Consider the following 9181-nt stretch of genomic DNA (forward strand, 5'->3'; position numbering starts at 1 on the left):
CATTGGAAAATACATATATAGATATATTTACTATGCAAATGTCCTTTATCAATTCATATATATACATATATACTCATAAAACTTTTAGTATTTTAAAATATTCTGTAATTTTGTTTTCTTTTCAACAACCACATATAATGCTTATTATGTGCCAGGCATTGCTCAAGGCAGTGTTACAGGCACTTCAAAACTATTTAGAATATTACATTTATAAATATTTGCTCATTGATGTATGTTTTACAATTTTTTGTAAAATATTTTATGTGTAAAAATCATATTAAAATTCTACAAAAAAATTAATTTTTAATGATATTCATGTTATTAAGACAAAATTCAACTTTCTATTTAACATGCGACGTATATGTTAAATCAATTATGTAAGATGAAATATAATTTGTGATTTATGTTTTTAAATGGAATTGTTTATTATGGTTGGTTTAGGGACCAAACCTATATTCAGTATAGATTAATAGTAACTACACGCAGCCAGGTGCAGTGGCTCACTCCTGTAATTCCAGCATTTTGGAAAGCCAAGGCAGGTGGATCACCTGAGGTCAGGAGTTCAAGACCAACCTGGCTAACATGATGAAACCTTGTCTCTACTAAAAATACAAAAATTAGCTGAACGTGGTGGCACATGCCTGTAATCCCAGCTTCTTGAGAGGCTGAGGCATAAGAATTGCTTGAACCCAGGAGGCAGAGGTTGTAGTGAGCCAAGATCAAACCACTGCATTCCAGCCTGGGCTACCAAGTGAGAATCTGTCTCAAAAATAAAATAAAAGTAACTACATGTTATGGCAGTAAAAAAGACAAAAGCTATTGTGACTGCCTGATGTTTAGAATTTTTGTATTTTAGCTTAAAATATCAACTTTTTTAATTAAAAAATTTTTTTCACATCAGATGAGTAATGTGCTGATGTCATAACAAGGAAGTTTGAAGGAGTCACATCTCACACATTAGCATAAAAACCCAAGCATAACACTTATGAATCACAAGCGGATCTCAACTGTTTTATTTTTGGACATTTTATATTTTGTTTCAAAACAAAGAGATGAGAGTGATTTCAGGCTGTCATCAGCAAACAATTTTCTACAAGTACATTTGGAAATGGAATTTGGGTATGGATAATCATTATTCTTAGTAAATGAATTGTTTCTTGCTATAGTTTGAATACGTCCCCAAAATTTCTTTTTTTTTTCTTCTTTTTTTCTTTTTCTTTCTTTCTTTCTTTTTTTTTTTTTTTTTTTTTTTTTTTTTTTTTTTTTTTGTGAGACAGAGTCTCACTCTGTCACCACCCAGGCTAAAGTGCAATGGTGCAATCTCAATTCAATGCAACCTCCCGAGTTCAAGCAATTCTTCTGCCTCAGCCTCCCAAGTAGCTGGGATTACAGGCATCCGCCACTATGCCCAGCTTATTTTTGAATTTTCAGTGGAAGCAGAGTTTTACCATGTTGGTCAGGCTGGTCCAAACTCCTGACCTCGACTGATCCACCTGCCTCAATCTCCCAAAGTGCTGGGATTACAGATGTGAGCCATCATGCCCAGCTGTCCCCTAAGTTTCATTTGCTGAAAATTTAATCTCCAATTTATATGTTCATGGCATTTGGAGGTAGGGCCTTCAGGAGGTAATTCAGATTAGATAAGGTAATCAGGGTGGGATCCCATGGTGGGATTAGTAGATTTATAAGAAGAGGGAGAGAGACCTGAGCTAGCAACTTGCTCTGTCTTGGCATGGGATTCCTTCCACCATGTTATGACCCACCAGGAAGACCCTCATCTGATGCCGATACCATGCTCTTGGACTTCCCAGCCTGCATAACCATGAGCTAAATAAACTTCCATTTTTAATAAATTACCCAGTCTGTGGTATTTGGTTATAGCAACAGAAAATAAACTAAGATACTCCTTCCACTCTTAAAACAGGTTTTAGAGTATCAGACATGTTTTGATGTTTGCTACTAGAATTACAAAATAAATGCAACTTACATATCTGGTAAAGACTAACTCAAGGAAAATTTTTAGAATTATAATTTTTTATTGTGGTACACATGTCATGAAATTTACCATTATAGGCATTTAGTACATTCACAATGTTGTACAACCATCACTAGTATCCAGTTGTAGAACATTTTCATCACCCCAAAGGAAACCCCTGTAGCTATTAAGCAGTCCATTCCCCATTTTCCTTTCCCTCAGTCCCTAGCATCCATTAATCTGCTTTCTATCTCTACAGATTTCCCTATTCTGGGCATTTCACATAAAAGGAATTCGTACAATAGGTGACCTTCTATGTCTGACTTATCTCAATTAGCAATGTTTTTATTTTTGCTTTGTTTTTGTTTTTGTTTTGAGACAGTTTCACACTTGTCACCCAGGCTGGAGTGCAGTGGTGCAATCTCAGCTCACTGCAACCTCCGCCTCCCGGGTTCAAGGAATTCTTCTGCCTCAGTCTCCTGAGTAGCAGGATTACAGGTGCCTGCCACTATGCCCAGCTAATTTTTGTATTTTTGGAAGAGATGGGGTTTCACCATTTTAGCCAGGCTGGTCTCAAACTCCTGACCTCAGGTGATCCTCGTGCCTCAGCCTCTCAAAGTGCTGGGATTACAGGCGTGAGCCACCACGCCCGGCCAGCACAATGTTTTTAAGGTTCATCCATGTTATATAGCATGCATCCATGTAGAATTATGATTTTAATGCTTCTCATTAACTTATTATACTTTAATAACAATATTCCTTATTCTTTCCATTTTTAACCTGTAATCCATTATGAGTATGGACCAAATAATGCAATAATGACTAACGACAATTTATAACTGTCCAACAGACTTCTTAGGTGTTAGTGCCCAGTGTGTTGTGCTGAGTGGGGTATGGACTGAGGGACTGGTTTATCACCTCCACTAACCCTGTGTGTATCCACGTGACACACACCCAGCGGCTCTCCTGCTGCTCAGCTTTAAAGGGGCAATGTTTTAAATAAAAAATTAAGCCACTTTTTACTTTTTGAAATTAAAACAAATGTCACTGATACCTTTGACAGCATGACCCCCTGGAGTGATGTTCATGGATCCTCCAGAGGATCACAAGCACCTTATGAGACCCCCATGAGGTAGACCTTTTTGCAGCCATTAGATGTGATGCTCATGAGATCAAAGTTTTACGAGAAAAATGTGTATGATCTAATGTCACAGGGGAAAGTGTAATGGGAGGTCATAGTATGCTATGAAAATTAGAGGAAGACCATAAACTATGTAAAGGCACTTCTGGTAAAAAGGCAGGAAATATGTAAAATAATAACAATAACATGCTTGATGGTAGAAACATGGGTACATTTTTTTCCTTTTTTTTTTTTTTTTTTTTTTTTGAGATGGAGTCTTGCTCTGTCACCCAGGCTAGAGTGCAATGGCACAATCTTGGCTCACTGCAACCTCCGCCCCCCGGGTTCAAGCGATTCTCCTGCCTCAGCCTCCTTAGCAGCTGAGACTACAGGCACTTGCCACCATGCCTGGCTAATTTTTGTATTTTTGTTTTTTTAGTAGAGATTGGGTTTCACCGTGTTAGCCAGGATGGTATCAAAGTCCTGACCCCGTGATCTGCCCGTCTCGGCCTCCCAAAGTGCTGGGATTATAGACGTGAGCCACCACGCCTGGCTGCTTATGTTACTTTCGTAATTTAAACAATGATCACTGGCCTTGAGCAGCTTTTTGCTCGTCAACCTTGATTCAGGCCATCACAAAAGCACGTGCAGACCCTCATGTACTCTATAGACAGGAATCTTTCGGTTAAATGATTGGAAATTACACAGGAACCACTTTCTAATGTCCACTTTGGAAAGGTAACTGACATTGACTTGCCTTTTAGAGGACAGCTTCTTTTAATGATGCCCTTTTTGTACTTTATTAATCCGCCTTCAATGGCCTTTAATTAGACCAAATTCTGCTTCCTACACACTTCTTTAAACAAAAGAACAGAACATTCATGTGATGTACCGGGCCACCTATTTTAATGTGTTGAGAAGGACATCAGCTTGGTTGTTCAGGAGGTCTGAAGTCTAACCTTCGCTGTGTGGACACTGGCAAGTGAAACTCCTCTGAACGTTTCTCTTTCTCATCTGTCCCAGGTGAATAGGAGTCCTGACTTCTATGGAGCTCTAAGTGAGATGGAAATTCTCAGTTTCTTAAATGATCTCTGTATTTCTTATAAGCAGAGATACTCAGAAAGGCATTTGACTCCTACTCAAGTAGAAAAGGCCAGAAAGCAGGAAAGGGAAGTGTGATCAAAAAGGGCACACATGAAAATAAGTAAGACAGGAGAGAAAGCACATGAGGGTCAATCTCGGGAGACCCGAATTCTACTCCCAGCTCTGCCAGTGGTCACTGGTGATCCTGAGTTAGTCATTTCCCTTCTCTAGGGCTCAGTTTCTTCTGTGAAATGAGGTGACAAGTCCAAGGCCCCTTCCCATCATAAATTCTATTAATATGTGATTCTATATCATAGGTCAAGGATTGCCTGTTTAGCCTCACTTGGTTCTCACAGGACCTCTTTGCTATTCAAAGGACTCAGCAAAATATTGACTTTTTAATCTTTTAATTCATTCTCCCATCATCTGTGAAGTAAATCAGAAGAGACAATCCAGATCAACATTCCCATTTAAGCCAGTTTCTTGAGGCTGATACTTAACAAACAATAAACTGATGAATCATGAGATGGCCTTGGAAAATATTAGACACTTAAATCTTCTCAACATTTTTCAGGAAACAGGCTGTAAATGGGAGAAGAAAAAAATGTAAATGTGTTCAAGATGGGGAATTGTCTTAAATAAAAATAACTACATTTTATTTTTAAATTTAAAAAAAAAAAACTTCCCCTGCAAGAACACTTAGGATGAGAACAAACATACTATTAGGGTTTTTTTTTTTTTTTTCTTTAGAACTCCAAGCAAACTCTTGCAAAACAGCATTTTGGAAAATTTACATTACGGCTCCAGATTCAGGCAAGAAGGATGGTTGGGATGGGTGACTTTTCCAGCCACTTTCTCACTCACTTGGTTTGCCTGATGGTGACATTCTGCTCTAAAACAAAACCCCATCATCATCAGGGGAAATGTGGGGTAAAACTGTGGAGGTGACAACATTTACCTTCCGGCTCAGCATCTGTTTCTCGCCCTCGGTGGCAACTCCTCTAAAAAGGTGCCCGCTACACCCATAGTCCTTTTTGTTTCTCTCTTTTTTTTCCACACAGTCAAAACTTTTTACCAGGACAAAACTTCTAAGTGTATTATTCTGATCTATAAGTGGTCGAGAATATCCTGCACTGGGTTATAAGTTCCCAGTGTTGATAAGCTTCTGTGAGCATCAAAGGAAGAAACAAGTGGAGTAAATGTTCCAGCTAGAGTGAGGCTCACCAGCATTGGTTGATATAGCCTGGGGGTGTGGAGAGGAAGGGGTGTTTATAGGGTCTTTCTATCAGGGTTCAGTTGCAGAAACCACTAGGGCTAATTTAAACAAATGATCCCTTGACAAAAAAAAATTAGACACTTAAAAAATTGTTTGAGGGGCTGTCGGAAGAAATGTAGGGTAACCTTCCAAGAATGACTCCCCAGAGCAAGACGGCAGGAGTGGCCCTTGAGGGAGCTGCTGCTTCTGTCACTACAGTAAGTTGGGAAATCAGGAATACTAGAATCACATCATTCCTGACACCCACAAAGCTAAGAACCAGATACTGGGACTCTTCCCACTTCTCTCCCAGACCTCAATTTATCTCCATATGCCTGCATGCTGGGAGAACGACAGAGAGTAGCAGAATTATGGCCTCCACCTTCTTCCTGCCTTTCGAACCCCTAAGTGAGTTTCCTTGATGGACTCAGAACTCAAGCTCTAAAGGAGTCTAGGAAATTAACAGCCTTTCTCTTTTTATCTGAAGCATTTAGCAAGCCATCTTAGCTGGAAAATTTACCCCACTGGTTTCTGCCTTGGAATCCTATAAAAGCTTATCAACTTTGGGAACATATAACCCATTGTAGGATATTCTCAACCACTTATAGCTCAGAACAACACAGAAGTTTTGCTGAGAGTTGGAATGGAGCTGAGTGGGCCTCTCTGTAATATTTGACATGGACAGGGGAACAACACAACTGCCTCCAGGCCCCTCGAGGTTCACACTATGGGTGATACACCAAAGCCAGCTATGAACATCAGCATGTGTATAAGAAGAATCTTGGCCGGACGCAGTGGCTCACGCCTGTAATCCCAGCACTTTGGGAGGCCGAGGCGGGTGGATCACGAGGTCAAGAGATCGAGACCATCCTGGTCAACAAGGTGAAACCCCGTCTCTACTAAAAGTACAAAAAATTAGCTGGGCATGGTGGCGCATGCCTCTAATCCCAGCTACTCAGGAGGCTGAGGCAGGAGAATTGCCTGAACCCAGGAGGCGGAGGTTGCGGTAAGCCGAGATCGCGCCATTGCACTCCAGCCTGGGTAACAAGAGCGAAACTCCGTCTCAAAAAAAAAAAAAAAGAAGAAGAAGAATCTATGCAAAGTGTAAAACCTTCTGGTGGGGAGGACTCAGAGTACAGAATATAAATCACTCTTGGTTTCCCAAAGTTTATGCTGACTCTGAGAAACAGAAACAGTGACTGGCGGGTCAACATTTACATACACACACATACAATATACATATATATACACACACATATATGTAAAACCTTTGAAGACAAATGCATTAGGGAATTATGATTTGCATATTCTAAAAATCTACCTTAGATAGCATCAGAAGGTAGAAGGTAGGGACATGTTCAATTCCAACATTTTCTTTTTAGAGATACAGTCTTGCTCTGCCGCCAGGCTGGAGTGCAGTGGCACAATCTCAGCTCACTGCAACCTCCACCTCCCGGGTTCAAGCAATTCTCCTGCCTCAGCCTCCTGAATAGCTGAAACTACAGGTTCGTGCACCACGCCCAGCTAATTTTTGTATTTTTAGTAGAGACAGGGTTTCACCTTGTTGGCCAGGATGATCTCAATCTCTTGACTTTGTGATCTGCCCACCTTGGCCTCCCAAAGTGCTGGGATTACAGGTGTGAGCCAACATGCCCAGCCCCAGTTCCAACATTTATTGAGAGCTGACTGAGTACCAAATGAGGGTTAGATACATCCATGCATGCTTTGCCATTTAATCTTCATAATGTGTGAATTTAGAATCCAGAAACATGAGATCGCTAGACACATAGATAGATAGATATCCTTGGACTATTAGACTTCCCTGTCAGGGAAATTTAGGGATAGAAACTGAATATGTGTGCAAGTGTCACATTTACCGTTATTGAGAAAGTGAGAGTTGAGAGGAAGATGTATTTATTTAGAGAAGATGTCGGATTTCTGAAATCAGACACATGCGTGGAGTAAATACGTCTAGCTCACATGGCATTGCACTCCTGATGATCATCTAAACTATAATTTAATGGTGTTATGAATGAAGTGTTGTGACTTTGGTGTACTGCTTGGTTGGTGTGTGCCTGTGTATACATACTTGTGTGTGCTGGGAAGGGGGAAGTTCTGTTTCAGAAGTCATCAAAGAGAAAGTTATTCTACTTAAGAGGAAGCAGAAAAACACATCACAAAACACAGAACACAGAAGTAGCTGGTCAGAACTCTCATATTCAAAGACAGCTCTTCCATTTCCAGCAACCAAAGACTTAAGCCATGTTCTGGGTAAAGTAACTAGAGGAAGGCATTTCTCAGAACCTTCCTGAGGAAATCAGAGGCTTTGGGGGGCCAATTGAATGGGTGTGGATTCTGTATTTATAGGGAGAATGCGTCTTACCTCCCAAATCAGGAGGTAAGTCTTGCCACCAGGTGGCACACACCATTTTCTTTCCTATTCTTTTTTATTTTTTATTTCTTCAATTTTCTATATTGATAATAATAGTAATAACGGTATCTACTGAGTTTTGTTTTTGTTTTTGTTTGAGACAGAGTCTTGCTGTGTTGCCCAGGCTGGAGTGCAGTGAAGTGACCTCAGCTCACTGCAACCTCTGCCTCCTGAGTTTAAGCAATTTTCTTGCTTCAGCCTCCTGAGTAGCTGGGATTACAGGGATGCACCACCAAGCCCAGCTAATTTTTGTATTTTTAGTAGAGACGTAGTTTCACCATGTTGACTAGGCTGGTCTTGAACCCCTGACCTCAGGTGATCCACATGTCTCGGCCTCCCAAAGTGCTGGGATTACAGGTGTGAGCCACCGCGCCTGGCTACTGAGTTCTTATATATGTGGTTTTTTTGGTTGTTTTTTCTTTATTTGGAATTTATATATATATACACACGTGTGTGTGTGTGTGTGTGTGTGTGTGTGTGTGTGTGTGTTTTGTATTTACTACCTCATTTAATAGAATCTCTTGTCTATAAAATGCCAACAATGTCATTGTCAATTGTCAATGACAAATTGTCAATGTTGTTGTTCTCATTTTATAGCTAGGAGAAGGACACCTAAAGAGTTTACAGAGGTCATAGAAAAAGTAACCATGGACTCCAGGATATAAACCCAAGTCTGTCCCCAGAGCCTGGGCTTTTAATCACCATTGAGATTCTAGCATCAGAACTGAGTCAACCAAACTACGGTGGAGGTGGGCCCAGTTCTAGAACAATTACAAAGATGTGGAATAAAATATAATCCAAATAAACCTCCAAATGCTTGGAATGAAGAGAGACATCAAAGGCAGAACAGCTAGCTGAGCTGATGTCATAGTAGCCCAGAAGAATACGGATCTGGAGTTAGGGCCAGGGGCTAATATCCATGAGAGGACAGGAGGAAGGCAGTGAGCTCTGCATAAACTTTAAGGCCTTGAGCTCCCACGGTGGTGCATGCCTGTAGTTCCAGTTACTTGGGAGGCTGAAGCAGGAGGACTGCTTGAGCCCAGGAGTTTGAGGCCAGCCTGGACAACATAGTGAGACTCCATATATTAACAACAACAAAAAATAATAAGGCCTGTAGTACTCTTCCTCCTTAAATGGGGATAGAAAAAATGAACATGGGCTCTGGGAATCAGCCAGGAACCTCACCACTTGTTTAAGGTCTGAACATGAGGGGGAAAACGTCATGCAGAGAAATCTAAACCACCCGGGTCTGTGCCGTGTGCAGAGGAGTAAGGGTCATTGAGACACTCAGCATTCTGGCAGAAGCAAATGCGTGAA

At 40.7% G+C, this 9181-nt stretch overlaps 1 non-coding gene across 1 annotated transcript; it reads right to left on the minus strand.

The window, feature by feature from the left end:
• Positions 1-895: 895 nt before the first annotated feature.
• Positions 896-1002, minus strand: LOC120363506 (small nucleolar RNA U13). The gene has a single exon (XR_005579050.1). It is a non-coding gene; the product is annotated as a small nucleolar RNA U13 (small nucleolar RNA).
• Between the last annotated feature and the right edge of the window lie 8179 nt (positions 1003-9181).

The sequence above is a fragment of the Saimiri boliviensis genome, chromosome 4 (genome assembly GCF_048565385.1).
Source record: "Saimiri boliviensis isolate mSaiBol1 chromosome 4, mSaiBol1.pri, whole genome shotgun sequence".
Classification (NCBI taxonomy): Eukaryota; Metazoa; Chordata; class Mammalia; order Primates; family Cebidae; genus Saimiri; species Saimiri boliviensis.